We start from the raw sequence: 16,329 nt of genomic DNA, 5'->3' as shown, positions 1-16,329 counted from the left end.
ATATAGGTAAATAGGAGAAGATTACACGGAGCAAGTGGCCCGCCTTCGGTTTGAGATTTTGTGCAGTAGGTAATCTTCATCGTTCACATCGTATCACCAGTCACCACGCCATCGCTCCACGTATTCTTCGCCTATTAGGCTACAGAATAACAGACCGTAACGATAGGCCATATCACGCCGTGCTTGCCCGCCAAGTATACACATGGCGCTGATCGATGAGCTAGCACGCTAGACACTGCGACCTTACATGTGCTCAAACAATTTTCACCACACCAAGTAAAGGCCTACTCTGCTATTCGAAAACAGATAGCAAAATTGTTTTATCCACAAGAGTGTAAAGTAATTTAATACAATTTTTAACTTCATGCCTTGAGCTGGCTGGTAGAATTTACCTATAAACGATGATTTTGAATCATATATTTATATTGAATAGATTGATGGATTTGGTTACGTTTGATTTATAGTCAGTATTTTATTCGTGTTGGTGAGGTGAAAAAAAATGTGTTTCACTCGGTGGCAAAGTTTGTTTAACCTTCGTTTCACCCAAGATTCTACATATTTTTTAAACCACTCGGATCGCGCAATATTGTTTGCTTTATCTATGACTTAAACAACAACTCAAAACACTAACTCCGTCTTAAAGAATCAAGAGAGCTTTATTACTTACCAATAGGAAAGTCGGGAAGGATGTCGGTTTTTCGAAGGAAAACAGCTTTCAGCCCGCTTTTGGATCCAGCCCTTCAGCGAGATTTGCTACTTCAATTCATTCAACCAGCCAAACGATACAACGATCAAAAATTAATATATGTAAGTATATAATGACTGGTAAGTAAAATGATTACTCACGTAAAGTATTGAGTTTTCACTAGAGACTGTCAAATAGTTCTGGTTCTATTGACTTCATACAGTTAGAAAGAGAGCGCCTTAGCTGTAAAGTTAGGAACGTATTGAAAACTCGGAGAAAACACGTTAATAACTTATGGAACCGATGAAAATTTTAGTACGTGAGCGTTTCCGCTTGGAGCGCTGTTCAGTTTTTCCATACATTTTCCGTAACTCTCACTGAAAACGTAACGTATTTTTTCACTTAAAAAAGTCATGGTAACCCTACAGGTTCTTGGTAAATACTTACTAAATACTTACAAGCGAACAACCGGAATGGAATTAAAAATGAAAATACATTATGCGGTTTAACATGCGTTGCGACGTCGTCATGACCAAGTTACTTATCATGCTTTACGGTGAACGAAATGCAACTGGCCGAAATGACAATCCACGTGAATCCCGTTGTTGTAGATCTGGGGCCAATTTCTCAAAACTGAAAGTTACAATTTACAAGCGGTAGTCAATGTCTAATATGACAAGTTGGAAATAGCTTCCGCTTCTAACTTGTAACTTTCAGTTTTGAGAAATGGGCCCCTGGGGCCCGTTTCTCGAAAGCTACAAGCCTTGTATTACAAGTGCGCGAACTGTCAAATCGTATGGGTTGTCATGGAATAGTACATTACATCAGAGGCCGGGAAAATGAGGATTTCCGGCCGTGGGTACCTATATACAGCCGAGCGAGCGTGCGAGCGAGGCCGGATAGGGATACGAGGCCGGGAATCCGTTTTCACGCCTCGGCGTATAGTGCTTTTCTCAAACATACAATGAAATAAAAAATGTTGTCGAAATTAAAAAAAAAAGTTACTTTGCAGGCCTAGGCCTAAAAAATAATATGAAATCCCTTTACAGTCCTCTCGAGTTGTTGCGCCCAAAAAGCGGTACTTCCCAGCCCATTTTAAGGAACGTAAAGACAATATTTCATTGCATGTTTGAGAAAACACACTTGTAATACAAGGCTTGTATCTTTCGAGAAACGGGCCCCAGGGGCCTATACCTACTCTTGGGTCGACTGGTTCCTAAATTTGTCCGATTCTGATTTCGTCATTTGATAGCTTATTAAAGCTGCCTACTTTGATGAAAAATCTGGAGGTGTCGCTTGCTTTAAAAAAAAAATTTTTTTAAGTTTTTGTATGGCAATATAACATAAAATTAATATCATACGATTTTCCTACCTATATGCACAATATACGTGACGCACGTCAAAATCGGCTGCCCAGAAAAAAAAATATCGAAGAAAGTTCAAATTTGTTTTTTTTTTTAATTACTAAACTATAAAGTTTTGGGAGCTGAAATTTGGCATACTTGATACGGCAGATTCACTTAGCTTATCCTGGCATGGCCTTTCGAATAGTTGTAAACATTTTAAACCTCTATATAAATAGAAAGTATTATTTTTTCTTTTTTTTTTTTTATTTCGACCGATACGATACGTTGTTGATACGACCTAAGATTGCGAAAAAACACGAAAAACATAGATTTAACAGATAACATGCTACAATTGATCTGGTCAATATAATTAATTAACTATTTAAAATAAACATGGTACTCGACTGAAATAGTATTTTATGCAACAGGCGTTTAAAGGAGGTCAAAAAAGACGAGTGGCGTGGGTAACAATTTGAGGCGAAGCCGAAAATTGTTATTAAGACGCCACGTGTATTTTTTGACTCAGTTAAATACCGTTGCATACAATACTTTTTCTACGACCATGCACTTAGTTTTTAAAAGTTTTCTTGAATAACTTTCGTGAAATTCGCACTGTTTCCTGTATTTTGACGCAAAGGTTTGCACAGTCAGCTCAGCTGCCCGAAGCCTTCCCGCGCACGCGTTATCGTTATAACAATGCGTTGCCATGGTTACAGAGCCAAACAATGCGTTTTCAGTTTTTTCGATACTGCGCGCATGCGCTGAAAGCCGGCGGACGCTGGCTTTGGGAATAGACTTTTATGTAGGGTTTTAAAGGCCTATGACGACCCTGTAAATGAAGAATAACAGTTCGGGAGTAGAAAAAGCTTTGTATTATGTCACGATTGTATAAAATCGACTTATGAATATATACAGATATATGTGTAGCCGCTTCGGCTGTAAGGTGCAGTCTAATGTAGGTATACGCGGCGCGGGGAGCCGTGACGTAATGTGACGTCATGTGTCCTCAAGGTCTTCTTAGGGTGCACGCCCACGGGCGACAAAGTTGCTCGGCTACTTTCGTGTTTGTATGAAAAGTTGCGTCGCTTCGTGTGCGCACTTTCATACTTTATTTATTTATTTTATTTTTATTTATTTAGAACACAATAGTCATTTATACATATGAAAAGGGTGCATATAATATATGCATGCAAACTTACTCTGAAAAAGACCTGGAGCCTGGACCTGGGCCCTGGATACTTTAGCCCATGGTCGCGACAAAAAAGTTGCTTGGGTAAACTTATGCGCGTTGTGTGAACAAGATAGATTATCATTTTTTTCTACTCCAGCACTTAAATCCGTCAATTAGATTATTGTCAGCGGTATCCATATTAACTTCATTTAAGTAACGATAAGTAAGTTTATTTGCCTATAGATTCATATGATAACTGCTGAACAGTAATCGTATGAATATAGGAGTTCTGTTATTTTTTTTAACCGTCGCACCCAAATCTCAAGGAAGGTGGTTCTCAATTCGTCTGAATTTTTTATTTTTTATTTATGTTTGTTCCACGATATCTCCGTCTTTACTGGACCGATTTTGATTTTTTTTATTGAATGTATATGCATACAGATTGGTCCCTTTTTTATCAGAACCCAGTTCTGATGATGGGATTCTGGAGAAATCGAGGGAACTCATCAAATCTGAAAGGCACACATATGGTGATTTTTGTGTTTTTTAAGGAACAGCATGCATTTACGTACGGAACAGTGACATTTGGTGCAGTGGAACTGCTGATGATGGTCAGAACGGAACTCCTCAAATCTGAACGGGACGCTTATGAACGTGACTTTGGTATTTTTAAGTAATCATCAGATATCGGATTCATGAGGAAACTCTTCAAACCTTAACGGTATACGTATATTAATTTACGTTTCCATCAAATAATCAAAGATTAAAATTAATAAAAGCAGTTTTAAATTAATACCTACACATTTCTACATAATCCAACATTCGGAAGTAAGTAAGTACCTTTCACCAGAACCACAAAAGCGGCGGTTTTGTTTCTTAAAAATTATTTTGTTAAAAGTTCAACTTCCATTTAACGGGTTTGTTTTCAATTGCAGTAATAAGTAGCTTTTTAAAAATAATTAATATTTTGGATCATTATTATTATGAGCCTACTGTGTCCCACTGCTGGGCGAAGGCCTCCCCCTTCTTTCTCCATTCTTCTCGATCTTGAGCTAAAACTGGATCATAATAAAAATTAAGATTATGAAGGCTAAAAGTCTCGTACAGTCGAGTTCCTAAATATGTGTACATTTCTTCACTTATACATTTCTTAACTCGTTGAAATACGATGAAAAAATGGATACATATTTATGATCTCGACTGTACCTTACTTAGGCCACTCGGCCGGGCTCATGGCCTAAACGCGGTTTTATAGCCTTCATAAAGTTACCATTATAGGTATAATTAAAAATATCAATAAAGAAAACACGTACTGATTTTTAAAAGCATATTTGTTGGGTGATTTCTAATGATAGGGCCCATTTAGACTGTACGAGAACTCGCATACGAGGTTTACTACATTGCGGTATTTGATGACTGTGCAAAATTGTATGTAACCTCAACAGCCCGCAATGTAACTAAAATAGTTTGCGAGTTCGCACGCCGTCTAAATCAGGCCTTACTATGGTCAAATGGTAGGAATGTCCTTCCTTGAACTTTCCTACGCAAAAGACATCAACGCTTCTACGCCTCGTAGGCTCGTAGCCCTTCGTAGCAGTTATAATACTTGCAAGTCTTGTAACTCACATTATCGTCGGGGATAGTGCAATACCGCGTAACTAACAAAGTCAATAGTTCAAATTTCCTTGTAAATTGTTAGATACGCGGTATTACACTATCCCCGACGTTACGTAAGTAGGTACATTATAGAAACTAGTTACAATGTGTGTGCCTGTTTGTTTGTCCGTCTTTCACGACAAAACGGATTGACGAATTGACGTGTTTTTTAAATGGAGATATTTGAAGGGATGGACAGTGACAATGGTTACTTTTTGTCTTTCTAGCCCCCCGCTTCCCTAAAATGGGGGGTGGAAGTTTGTATTGAGCATTCTGCAATTTTAGAACTTAACGCGAGCGAAGCCGCGGGCGAAAGCTAGTAATCTATAAGTGAATAAATTACATTACATCAGAGGCCGGGAAAATGAGGATCTCTGACCAAGTGGATATATACAATCAAAAATGCAAGACTAAGGCCTGATTTCAACGGCGTGCGAACTCGCATGCGATTTTAGTTACACATTAATTAATTTTATTGATTAACGTGTAATATTTATAATATTATTAATAAAATGTCTATGTCTATGTCATTGCGGGCTGTTGAGGTTACATACAAGTTTGCACAGCCATCAAATACCGCAATGTAATAAAACTCGTATGCGAGTTCTCGTACGTCTAAATGGGCCCTAAGCGACAATGTGGTACATTTTACGTATTAACGTCACATTTAATGATAACTGTACTCCTATTCATTAACTTTTTGCAATTTTTATTGACTCATGGGTCGACTTCGTTCGTTTTTCGTCACGTTCCTAAATTTATCCGATTCTGCTTTCGTCAGCCATTCTTCATTCGTCAACTTAGCACAGAAAAGCAATTAAACAATACTTACAGGTAAATAATGGACGCCGTCCTGCTGGTCACCCAAAATATCATTATTTTTAAAATCGGGACTTAATCGCGTATAACTACATATTAAACTGACCTCCAACGTTTCAAGGACGGCGTTGTCCCCGTGGTCTCGGAGAAGACTGGCTTGAAATGACATCAACACCTTCTGACAGCCGCGCGAGTTTTACGAACTACCCGCACTTGGTTTTGATTATCAACTTGAACTGTTTGCGCACTAGTCCCGATTTTAAAAATAATGATGTGTAATAATCGTGATTCCTCCAATTCCTCAGTTTTCTTGAGATTGACATATTCCGCTGTCAAATCACCGATGTTTCTGCATTTCAAGTAAAATAATTATGATCTCCTTAAAAATGTAGACTGCCCCGACTGGCCCCGACCAGCACTGAACCGCGGGCGGCCAAAGGCCTAGCATCCGCCGCGGCCTGCGACGGCGCACCGCAGTCCTACTGCCAGCCGTGACAGCTGTGCCTACCAAAATAGTGACAGACGTTTGTTTTTTATATATAATAGATAGATAGATAGATAGATAGAATACTCTTTATTGGCACACCTCAGCAAGAGATACAGAAAAAAGATACAGCGGAGACAAAACAAATTATTATAAATAGAGGCAGACAACAGGCGGTCTTATCGCTAAAGAGCGATCTCTACCAGACAACCTTTGGGTAGCGGAAATAAAAAACATAATCAGAAAGAGTAGGTGCTTCGAAATGAAAAATCATACTTATTCTAATTTCCAACACACAAATTGAATAAACATACACATATACGAGAATATAAATAGACTTACATAAACATACTTAAATAGTAATATACAGCAAGACAGATATATAGTAACAAACCAACAATATACAGCAATCATACCAACCACAGAGTAAAAATAGCAATACGATCACTAAGGGAGAGATAAATAATGTTCTTTAAGCATTTTTTTAAAAACAGAAATAGATTGAGCCCGTCTAATGCCCTGAGGTAGAGAGTTCCAGAGTCGAACAGCTTTGAAAGTAAAAGAGGAGTTGTAAAATTTTGAAGAAGAAGATGGGACAGACAAAAGTAGACTGCGGGACAACCTTACAGAATTAAGGTAACTAAAACGCGCCTTGAGATACTGGGGAGTTGTAGGAAGAAATAAAATGCAATACAAGAGGGACAAGATATGAAGGTTACGACGATAGCGAATAGGGAGCCTGTACGGATGGCATTAGAGAAACAACAGCTTCGATGAATATATGATTTATTCTGCCTGATATTAGGCAAGGTACACGATTATATAGGCAGTGCTTACGTACTACTGACATAGGTAAATACATACTACATCACACGCCCCACCAAAAAAGGAAAAAAAAATGAAAATTATTATTTTTCTTTTTTTTTTTTTCTTAACATTACATAAATAAAGAAACAAAAAAAGAAAGATAGGTACTTAAACATAATTTGCTAAGGTGAATACAACTTTGTACGGTTTTTATGAACCGACACCTCTTTATCCTTAACTATGATTACAACGTTAGGGTCAATTTGTCTTACAACTAGGAAAGGCCCTTTATACAGCGGGTCTAACTTATTACTAAGCGCTTCATTTTTAATCAAAATCATATCGCCGGATTTATAAGTTACAGGGTTAACCTTGTGGTCGTACTGAGCTTTTCTTAATGTTTTCCCTTGAATTAAATTACATTTTGCGTCATATTGGGATTTTTGTAATCGGTATTTTAATTCAAAGGAATAGTCATTGAAGTTATACATAGGATCTAATGAATCACAAAGATTACTCGGTATATTGCATCGTCGGCCAAAGACAAGTTCATATGGAGTGTATCGGGTTTCTGAATGAACAGTCGTATTGTAAGCAAAACACCAGTAGGGTAGCCATGAACTCCAATTGTTAGTTTCATTATTAGTTTGAATGCGTAAGTAAGAAATTAAATGTTTGTGATTATTTTCTAAGGAACCTATGGTTTGATGATGGTAAGACGTTGACTTTAAATGACTTATGTTTAAAAGTTTGCATACTTCCTGCATTGTGGATGACAAAAATTCAGTACCCCGGTCAGTTATTATTTCTCGAGGAATACCATATCTCAAAATGAAACTGTTAACAAAAGCGGTTGCCACTGAGACTGTGTCCTTAGATGTAAGCGGATACGCCTCGACGTATTTGGTCAAGTTGCATTGAAGCGTTAATATATAAGTATAATTATTGCTATCCTTAACTAAGGGGCCCACTAAATCTAAAAATAACCTATCAAAGGCAAAGTTACCTGTAGTCGTTATGACCATTGGTTCCTTTGTATTTCTAAAGTATTTTTGACGTTGGCATTTGTCACATCTTTTGACAAATTCTGCAACGTCTTTCTCTAATCCTGGCCAAAAATAACGTTGCCGAATATTATTTAGCATACGTCTGATTCCAGCATGTCCGCTAGTAGGGAGCATGTGGTAGTCATTTAATATCACGCGCTGTGTATCGTGGTTGTCAATCCGGGTAGTGCTCTTCAATATGCGCAAGAAGGGTCCGGACCACTGCGTCATATCGTTAATGGTTTGAGCTAGTTCTTTAATTAAAGTTATGTTCTCAATATTCCTAAAAATGTATAAACAGTCGACTGATATTTTATTACAAAATTCGCTCAGTTCCCTCGCAAAGGCAACTCGTGCGCGATGCGATCGGGTTACCGGCCTAACATAAATAATAGACTTTGCTTTGTCATATGCGTAATCGGCATGTATTTCGTGACACTTGCTACTTAAAACTTCCCACTCGTTTTCATTTAAAAATCGTAGCTCCGTATAACTTCTCGGGGGTTTAAGTACTTCTACGACTCTAGGGTGATCAATCCTATCATCGGAAGCCCTATCAACATGAGTATTATTTTGCTGCTCCATTTGTTTTCTTCGCGCGCGAGTTAATACCGATATGTAATTTTCGCTCATCTTTTTCAAGTCGTCACTTGTTAAAGTTATACGCGACAATGCGTCTGCAGAAACATTGTCGGTCCCTTTTACATATCGTACCACAAAGTTATATTCCTCAAGGAGCAGCCTGAATTTAATTAATCTGGTAGTGGGATTAGTCATATTAAATAAATACACTAGCGGTTTGTGGTCAGTTTCTACTATGAAGTGCCGCCCATAGAGATAAGGTCGAAAATACTTAATGGACCACGTAATCGCGAGAAGCTCTTTTTCCACGGTTGGATAATTAATTTCTGATTTATTTAAGCTACGGCTTGCGTACGCTACGGGGTGTCCGTTTCCGTTGCAAAGTAGAGAACCTATTGCTATTCCGGACGCGTCAGTTTTTAAAATAAAGGGCCTGGCCGGACTGCCAAGGTAAAATCGCCCCTGGCTAAATATGAAATATTGATATGCAGGATTATTCGTATTGTTACTACATGTACTACTACTGGATATTATGCCTCAAACTGTTTCCGTTTACGAAAAAAATTAAAAAAAAGAAATTTTGTTTTTTATTTTTTTCTTTAAAACCGCGTATCCGATTGAGTTGTTCTTTGGATATTTTATAGATATATTAGGGATACATCAATAAAAAAAAAATTAACTTCCTGACTTTTTGTTAAGTACATTTTTTTTTTAATTTATGTTTTAAATATTTTTTTTTTACCACATACGAGTTAGCGACACCTACTATATTTTTATATAATAATCGCCATTTTATACTCTATTACATATATTTTTATCAAAAATATTAGTTTGGATCAACAATGTCAAAATAAGTTATTTATATATTACTAGTATTACCCTTTAGTACGTTGCTCCTGGAAAGTGATGTATGAAAATTTTGGCATAATTAATGGAAGATTTTTTTTTAATTGGGATATGTAGATTATAGGCCGAAGTTATTTTTCTTCAACCCTCCCCACCCCTCCCCCCTCTGCGTCACCCCTCTACCCCCCCTTAAAGAGCCGAAAATGCGATTTTTCTCGATTTCTGACAAAACCGATAAAGATACAGAAAAAGCGTGTAGGAACGAAGTAATCCTTAATAAATTTACTACAAATCTCTCATAAACACTTTAGTACTAGCACTTATAGTTTTCGCGCAATCCGTCACGAAAGTTGCTCCTTTCTGCAATTTTCTTTAAAGAATATTAAAGTGTTGTCCCAAAATGCTTACGAAATTTGTTTGATACGACTAAAATATTGTAAACTCATGACTATAATAAAATTAAGGGGATAAATCACTACCATGGTTGGGACTTGAACTCACGGCTTCCGGATAGAAACTCGAGGGCTCTACCAACTGAGCCACCAAAAGCTCATCCCTAGTTTCTAGCGAATCTTTCAGCTTTCTACTATATGAATCATTTCTACTATATTATATGTATGTAATTTTATGTATTAGTATTAATATCATGTATATGTGTATGTTTATTCCTCTGTATTATTTTTTGTTGCATGCATTGTGTCCTTAAAAGTAGGTACCTAATATAGTTCTTTTGTTTTTGTAATTTTGCACCGCCTACAACTTCTCTGCTTTGCCTAAAGGTTGACTGGTAGAGAATGCCTTATGGCATTAAGTTCGCCTATTGTACATTGTGTTTCTTTGTTCAATAAAGATTAAATAAATAAATAAATAAAATCAATGGTACCCCTAGCGCCCTAGCGTCATTTATCTATCATATCTATCAATCTAGAGGCCGTGAGTTCAAGTCCCGCCCATGGTAGTGATTTTTTTCCCCTGAAATTCATTCTGAGTTTATAATATTTTAGTACTATCAAACCGACGATTTCGTAAGCATTTAAGGAGAAAACTTATCATTCATTAAAGAAAATTGCAGAAAGGAGCAACTTTCGTGATGGATTGCGCGAAAACTATAAGTGCTAGCACTAAAATGTTTATGAGAGATTTGTAGTAAATTCATTAAGGATTACTTCGTTCCTACACGCTTTTTCTGTATCTTCATCGGTTTTGTCAGAAATCGAGAAAAATCGCATTTTCGGCTCTTTAAGGGGTGGTAGAGACGTGACGCAGAGGGGGAGGGGTGGGGAGGGTTGATGAAAAATAACTTCGGCCTATAATCTACATATCCCAATTAAAAAAAAATCTTCCATTAATTATGCCAAAATTTTCATACATCACTTTCCAGGAGCAACGTACTAAAGGGTAATACTAGTAATATATAAATAACTTATTTTGACATTGTTGATCCAAACTAATATTTTTGATAAAAATATATGTAATAGAGTATAAAATGGCGATTATTATATAAAAATATAGTAGGTGTCGCTAACTCGTATGTGGTAAAAAAAAAAATATTTAAAACATAAATTAAAAAAAAATGTACTTAACAAAAAGTCAGGAAGTTAATTTTTTTTTTATTGATGTATCCCTAATATATCTATAAAATATCCAAAGAACAACTCAATCGGATACGCGGTTTTAAAGAAAAAAATAAAAAACAAAATTTCTTTTTTTTAATTTTTTTCGTAAACGGAAACAGTTTGAGGCATAATATCCAGTAGTAGTACATGTAGTAACAATACGAATAATCCTGCATATCAATATTTCATATTTAGCCAGGGGCGATTTTACCATGGCAGTCCGGCCAGGCCCTTTGTTCTCTTCTCGAAAATCCGGGTATTGAAGTACGGGTGGCGTGGCTAATGACTGCTTAAGGGATAAAAATGCTTGTTTGCAATCGTCGTCCCATTTGAATGTCACGTTTTTACGTGTTAAATTATTTAAAGGTATACATGTAGCGGCAAAATTTGGAATAAATTTTCTATAATAATTAGCAAAGGCGACGAATCTTTTTACATCCTCTGTGTTTTGTGGCTCCGGATACCCCTGTAAAACTTTAACTTTATCCGGGTCCGGTTTAATACCATCCGCCGACACTACGTGTCCTAGATAAAGAAGTTCTTTCTTCAAAAATTCACACTTGTTCGGATTTAATTTTAAATTGAATTTACGTAAGCGACTGAAAATAGCCATCAGATTTTTGTTGTGCATATCCAAATTTCTTCCAAAGCAAACAAGGTCATCCATGTATATTAAGCACTTTTCGTAGTTAAGGCCCGACATGGCTATCGTCATTGCCCTTGAAAAAGAACTCGGGCTAATTTTTAATCCCATTGGTAGCCTAGTCATGCAATATTGCCCTGAAGGGGATACAAACGAAGTGTATGGCCTACTTTTTTCAGCTAAGCTGAGTTGGAAGAACCCTTGATGTAGATCTAAATGACTGAAGTACATAGAACCGGACAATGAGTCTAATATATCATGGATGTTAGGGAGAGGGAATTTATCGTCCATTATACGGTCATTTAATTTTCGAAAATCTATTACCAATCTCCATTTTTTATTACCCTCTGAATCTGGGTGTTTAGGTACTAAAAGGACTGGGCTCGACCACTCGCTTTGCGTTGGTTCGATTATTTTTTCTTGTAACATTTTTTGTACCTGGTTTTCAAGTTCTGATTTTTGAGAATGTGGTAATCTATACTGTTTGACAAAAACAGGTGTTGCATCGGGTTTTAAGTGAATATTCTGTGGGTCTAATTTTGAGGGCGTTAATGTATCACCGGGTATATAAAATATATCTGAAAACTTTGCGCAAATATTCTGAATTGAGGTTTTTTCTTCACTATTTAGATGATTTAACTCTAAAAGTGAAAACATTTTACGCACCCTGTCCCCATTAACTTTTGCATCTTCAAACATACATAAAGTATATTGTCTAATCTTTTGTATTTCGGGCCTAAAATAACTAAGATGCACTTCTGTATCTCTAGTATTTAGTAACAGAACTGGTATTCTCCCTGCTTTCGGTGTACATAATCCTCCTGCCAAAAATACGCCATTGCAAAGCTCCTTTGAAATTACTATACAATCCTCGGTTACTTCAGTTTCTATAAAGAATATTTTTTCACATCTTGGCGGTAAAGTTAAATAGTTATTTTTACCTAATGCTCCTAGCTGTAAGGGTACCGTTATTTTCCCTAATGTAGCTGTATTTAAGGTGAATGTGTTCTGTTCGTAGTCTATAATACACTTATGTTTACGTAAAAAGTCCCGCCCTAGTATGGCACTAGGACCGCAAGGTAAGTTTCTAAGTACGTGAAATTTATGACATAAGCGGTGTCCATGTAAAGTAAACTCTATGTAAGCATAGCCTTCTGTGTAAAGATCGCCGCCGAGACCGATTATAGGAACGATTTGCTTTTGGATTGGAATATTTAGCCGCGAAACTGTTTCATATTTCACGGCCGATACGGCGGCGCCCGTATCTGCTAGCATCTGAAACGTGTCGTCTCCAATTACTACTTCTAAGGAACTGTCGTATCTGTATGCATATATCGTATTAGGGACGAAAAAATTCGTAACCTGGGTTTTCTGTCGTGTTTTTAGTTTCCTGATCCTGACTTGACGTCGAAGGCTGCGGCTCTTCGGCTACATATATATTGGGCTGACTTTTGGACCTTCGGGTAAATACGTTATCAGATCTAAACCTATAAAATCCGCGGGTCGGATTTCCAAAACCGCGCCCAGTTTCATTTTGAGTATAGCTACCTCGCGAGGCCCGATTCCCGTAATAGGAATTCCGCACTTGCATGTTGCCGGGTGCTCCCCGACGCGAGTTATTGAAGCCTCGGCCTGTGCGTGGGTTATACTGACCTGTAATTCCCCTTCGATTGACAAAGATTGGAACCTCGCCGTTCTCCCGTGTGGACGAAATCTCCTCGTCCTTCGCGGCTTGAATCGCATCCTTTAATGTTGGTAGATTCCTGGCTGCCAGTATGATCCCTAAAGTAGGATTTCGCAACCCGTCGGTGAACCTTTTTATCGCCAGCTTCTCATTTATAGGTTTTAATACCTTGTGCGCATTTTGGTCACCGTCGGCTTGAGAAATTGTTAAATCAACGAACAACTGTTCAATTTGTGTACCGAATTCATCAATCGAAAGTGATTGCTGTTTTATTTGCATTAATTTACTGTGAATAGCAGTACTTGACTTTTTGGTTAGGAAATTATTTTTTAGGTCCAGAATAAGCGACTCACAGTCTGTGTATGACTGTGACATTCGTAACTTGGCATTTTCAGATAAACGTGTCTTGAGCACGAAATTAATTAATTTTCTTATACCGTCCGTTTCTAACATTGATTTATATAGTTCAATGGCATCGATTAATTTTTTAGTCGTATCCTCATCACCGGTCATAATAGGTAAGAGGTGGACTGCCGTTTTGAGATCGAATTTTTCCATGGCGGTTGACTTTACAATATGACTGCTCGTACAAAATTGGTATATTTTGTTATATAGATGTTCGATATTATTACGTAATTCGTCAATATATACTACTGTATCGCTGGTAACTTCTCCTTTTAAGATTTTATTATCTATCACTTTTGAATACTCCAAAAACGTATCATATAACTCTTTTGCTGTTATCAACTTTTCATTTAATTTCTTTTCTGTTCTTTTTTCAAGACTTAACTTAGAAATATTTTGCTTAAGTTTGCTTAATTCATTGTATAAATCTGTAAGCTCTTGAAACATCGCCTTAAAGGCATTTACTTGACGAACATATATGATACGTTTTAGATAAATTTATATTAAAATTAATCTATGTTATAGGTAATTAATTCTACTAACTCACATTTGAACCACATAACACTTCACTTTCGTCGCATTGCGTCACCGTGCCGTCAAAAGTCCGAGGAAGGCGTCGTAAAAAAAAAAACTGTTACACCGCATCTGCTGCTCCGGTCCTCTTCCCGAGTCCAAAGGATCGCCTGAAGGCCACTTGACCGTTAATTTCCCTACGGATCATCTTCTTATGGCATCTCAAATATATCTTGTATAGCCCGTACACGAAGATCAGAGCAATAATGACAAGTATGGTCATCAGGACTATGTTGGTGTTGCTGACGTGGTATGCCAAATCCTTCACCGAGGCATTTGCTTCATTGTTTCCTCCTGAAGCCGTCTGCGCGATGATTACCTCTTGTGGTTTAGATGTGCCGGACCCCATTTTAACAGTAGGTAACGTCGTACTGCATTATTGATGTGACATTAGCTTATAACGAATACACTGCCACTTCGCCCAAATGGGGTATAGTCCCACAGACATTGTTCAGTCTTTAACAAAACACTGCTTGTTCTGCCACTTTAGTCCACAAATTGTTTAATTTTTATTTAATTTAGTTCCTTCATTTTTAATTAATTACAACCTTGCACTCGCGAACACGAGGCCGCTGCCTTAAAAGGCAGGGTCGCCATGTACGGATGGCATTAGAGAAACAACAGCTTCGATGAATATATGATTTATTCTGCCTGATATTAGGCAAGGTACACGATTATATAGGCAGTGCTTACGTACTACTGACATAGGTAAATACATACTACATCACAAGCCACTTGAGCTGTGAGCGAAAGTGAGATACATGGTCATACTTGCGTAACCCAAATATGAACCGAATGCAAATATTTTGGATGCGCTCAAGTAATATTGTGCTTTGTGGTTTTTTCAGTGTTAATAGGTATTTATTTTTAGTCATAGTTATATTTTTACATAGTTGTATTTCTAATGTACTTAGTTTTTAAATTCTCATGCAGGCCGCGACCCAATCTGGTGATAGCACGTCTTCCACTATCCATCCTTGTCCGTTGTGTTCAAAAACCTTCGAAACTAGCCGTGGCTTAAATATCCATAAAACCAAAATCCATCGTAATGCTCTCAGCCAGAATGATTCTCCGCTTATCCTAGCCAATACACCACCTATTCATCATCATCCGTTCCATATCCGCCTCAGTAATCTTAAACAAAACGTCCCAGTAATAAAACGTATCCCGCGCGGTGCCCGAATCTCGGTAGCAACCCATCTTAGCCACCTCATAAAAAAGTGTTGTGATGCTAACACTACTGAGGATTGGCACAATCTCCTTCTGTTTCCTTACGTAATATTACATGCAAAAATAAACAACGAAAACATATCTCTAACTCAAAAGATTAAAAATAATTGCAATAACTTTTTACTTCCTTCAACCTCAACCACACCTGGACATCTTCCTAAAAACTACAACGAAATCAAATCCATTGAAAATAAAATCACAGAGGGAGACCTGAAAGGCGCCGCTCGCCTTTTTTCTAGCGACGTGCTGTCTCCAGATAACCCAGATACCTTTTTGGCCCTACAAACTAAACATCCCCCAGCTCCCGCGACCCCCTACTTTTTCGACCCTCCAACAGCAACGGAGTCCTGCTTGCAGACGAAAAACATTGAAGTATTCAATGCCATTTGCTCTTTTAAAACCGGGTCTGCGGCAGGACTCGATGGCCTCAGCCCACAACATCTAAAGGATTTGACATGCCCGTCCTTAGGGGACGTCGGCGAACAATTAACCAATAACATCACGAAATTAATAAACAAAATGTTCACAGGAAATATTAACTCGGAAATTGTACCCATTTTATATGGAGCAAATTTAATAGCTTTAACTAAAAAGGATGGAGGGGTGAGGCCAATTGCTGTTGGTGCAACACTTCGCCGTTTAGCATCCAAAATTGCCGTTAGACATATCTTTCCAAAATTAGGGTTTGCAATCCGGATATTCGAATATCCGAATTATTCGAATATCCGCCAATATT

Source organism: Leguminivora glycinivorella, chromosome 26 (assembly GCF_023078275.1).
Source record: "Leguminivora glycinivorella isolate SPB_JAAS2020 chromosome 26, LegGlyc_1.1, whole genome shotgun sequence".
Classification (NCBI taxonomy): domain Eukaryota; kingdom Metazoa; phylum Arthropoda; class Insecta; order Lepidoptera; family Tortricidae; genus Leguminivora; species Leguminivora glycinivorella.
Note: the sequence above shows the minus strand (reverse complement) of the source record.